Source organism: Tenrec ecaudatus, chromosome 3, assembly GCF_050624435.1.
Source record: "Tenrec ecaudatus isolate mTenEca1 chromosome 3, mTenEca1.hap1, whole genome shotgun sequence".
In the NCBI taxonomy this organism is placed as follows: Eukaryota; Metazoa; Chordata; class Mammalia; order Afrosoricida; family Tenrecidae; genus Tenrec; species Tenrec ecaudatus.
This window is the reverse complement of record NC_134532.1, coordinates 204,452,145-204,455,089: the sequence shown is the minus strand read 5'-3', so window position 1 is coordinate 204,455,089 and position 2,945 is coordinate 204,452,145. Positions and strand designations below refer to the sequence as shown.

The window sequence follows — 2,945 nt, the reverse complement described above, 5'->3', positions numbered from 1 at the left end:
CTTAATTAGTAAAGTAAGTCTACCTTAAATATTGTGATTTTTTTTCAAAAGAATAATTTAATCAAGATAACCAGCACTGTTTTTTTATTTTATTATTTATTTGTGGCCATGCTATGATGGCCTGCTGTCACGCTGGAATGCTGTAAGCAAAGGCAGTGACAGACCAGTTGGGTAACCCGTGGTGGTAAGTTTTCTGGAGTTTTCAGAATAAGTCAAATAAGCAGGTAGGAGCATGCAATCTGCTCCTGAGGGGTTAGCCACAGAAGCACTCATGGATAGCAGTGAAATCTTATCAGATACGGTGCCAGAAGGTAAGGCCCTCAGCTAGGAAGCCCTTTCAAAATACAAATGGGGAAGAATTGCATCATCAAAATAGAGTCAACATCAATGACATCAATGAACCCAGACTTAGGAGACCTTCATTTGCTGCTGGGTCATCACACAAAATAAGAAGCAATTACAAATCTGCTGAATGTCAAAAACAATCAGAATGCCAAATGAAGATTTATATTCAAGTTCCACATGAGCACAATGACAGAGTGCTCTGGAATTCTTCTCAGGGCTAATTAGCTGTCTCGGGCCCATGGGCTTCAGTCAATAGTGTGTTAGATCCGCAAAGTCAAATACCTCAGCATAGTCAATAAGACACACGTGACTATCTATGAGATGTTCTCCACTTTCTGCCAAAGTCCATCTGACATCAGCAATGATGTCCTTGACTCCAAGCCCTCTTCTGAATCTGGCCTAAATCTTTGTCAGCTGCCGGTCAATAGACTGCTTCGACCTTTGGTGAATAATCTTCAGTAAATTTTACTTGCATGTGATATTGATGATATTGTTTTATAATTTGAACATTCTGTTGGGTCACCTTTCTTTGTGATGGCAAAAATATGGATCTCTTCTAGTCAATAGACCAATAAGCTGTCTTCCAACTTTCCTGGACTAGACCAGTGAGTGCTTCCAGAGCATCATCAACTATTTGAAGCATTTCAATTAGTATTCCATCAATTCTTGGAGACTAGTTTTAGGCAAATATTTTCAGTGCAGCTTAAGCTTCTTCCTTCTGTATCATTTATTCTTTTTCATATGCTACCTCCTGAAATGGTGGAATGCCTTTTTGGGTAAAGTGATTCTATATTCTTTCTATGTTCCTTGGAATATTTTGCTTCATTCACTACTTTGCCCAAATACTCGTTCAATATTGCAAATTCAATACTTGGAAGTTTTTCATGAGATCTTTCAGTTTCAGATGTGCTGAGCATGTTCTTTGTGGGATTTATAACTTGAGTTTTCTTTGTATCTCATTATATCTGACTTTTCTCAAGTTGCCCTTTGAAATTCTGTTCACGTCTATGATTTTATGATTTCTTTAATATCTACAATTAAGAGCAAAGTTGCAGAGTTTCTTCTGACATTACTTTTATCTTTTTTTCCCTTTCCTGTCTTGTTAATGACCTTTTTCTTTTTTATATATGATGCTATTGATGTCTTCCCAAAGCTAATCAGATATCCTATCATTAGTATCCAGTGCTTGAAATCTGTTCTTCAGATGTACAAATTCATGGGGGATAGATTCATGGTCACATTTGGGCACTAGGGGCTTTGTTCCCATTTGGTTCACCTTCAAGCTGAATTGCCAAATGAGCATTAGAAGATCTGATCCACAGTCATCCCCTGGCCTAGTTTTAGCTGCAGATATTAGCCTTCTCTATCATCTCTTCCCATGTTTGCAGCCTATTTGACTTCTGTGCATCCCTTCTAGAGAAGTCCATGTGTATAATTGCTTTTGGCTCTTTATAAAAAGGTATTTGCTATGAACAAGCAGTTTACCTTGAAAATTCTATCATGCAATCTCCAGCTTTATTTCTATTGTCAAGACCATATGTTCCAAATTTATTTGACTCTTTGTTTCCAACTTTTGCATCCTAATCACCAATAATTATCAATGCATCTTGGTTGCAAGTTTCATCAATTTCTGACTGATAAAATTGATAGAATTCTTCAATATTTCCCTCACTAGCTTATTTGTGTGATTGAATTTCCTTAGAGGCAAGTAGATGTAATCCTATCTCAGACTGAATTGTACTTCAAAATAGATTTTTTTTTCTGCCAGGACACAAAGCATTATGGTCCCTCACTCTTTCCCCACAGTTCTGTGCAGTCAACACGCATCCTTTCCCCATAGGAGTGCCTTCAAGACGCTGGATTAAACAGGTCTGCAGTTGTCCATGGAAAAAAGGCACAGCTTTCTACTCCGTAGTTACACTTGTCCACCACATGGGGCTCACAGTACTTCCACCTCCCACCCCACCCCACCCAATATATATGAGACCAAGCATCCCTGGGCTGCTATAAGAAACTAACAGACAGGGATAGATAAGAAACAACTTTACTTTGAGTAGGGGGAATGGCAAAATAGCACTTAACAGCTATATTGTAGTTGAAATTCTGCTGTAAAATAGATCTTAAAATGCCCCCCTCCAATGAATGCAATGCTATTCTTCTTGATTGTGCATTCTCTGCAGAGGAAAGCATATGATTTTCTATTCAAATTGGCCAACGTCAATCCATTTCAGCTCACCAAGGCCTAGGATATACATCCTATATATTCCATTTCATCTTAATCACTTGAAAATTTTCCTAGATTCATACTTTGTTAAAGTTCTGATTATTAGATTTCTTAGCTATTTCAATTTATCATGAGTTGCACCCTATCAGCAAATGAAGACCCTGAAGGCTCCACTCCCATGGTGCTTCCCCACGGTGGTTACTCTAATCTCATCACCAGGGTTACCTACGTGGAGAAAGCCGCTGCTCCTCACCACAGTGACCCCAGGAACCCGTTCTCAGACACGATGTCCAACAGTGCTCTGCCTCAGTTCACTAGGCTTCATTACCTGACAATGTGTTCAAGCAAATAAATGTATAAGGTTTTCAGAAGCAAC

General features: G+C 38.7%; 1 non-coding gene across 1 annotated transcript; it reads right to left on the bottom strand.

Moving 5' to 3' along the window:
• Positions 1-2,321: 2,321 nt before the first annotated feature.
• LOC142444070 (small nucleolar RNA SNORA63) lies at positions 2,322-2,454 on the bottom strand. The gene has a single exon (XR_012783746.1). It is a non-coding gene; the product is annotated as a small nucleolar RNA SNORA63 (small nucleolar RNA).
• Between the last annotated feature and the right edge of the window lie 491 nt (positions 2,455-2,945).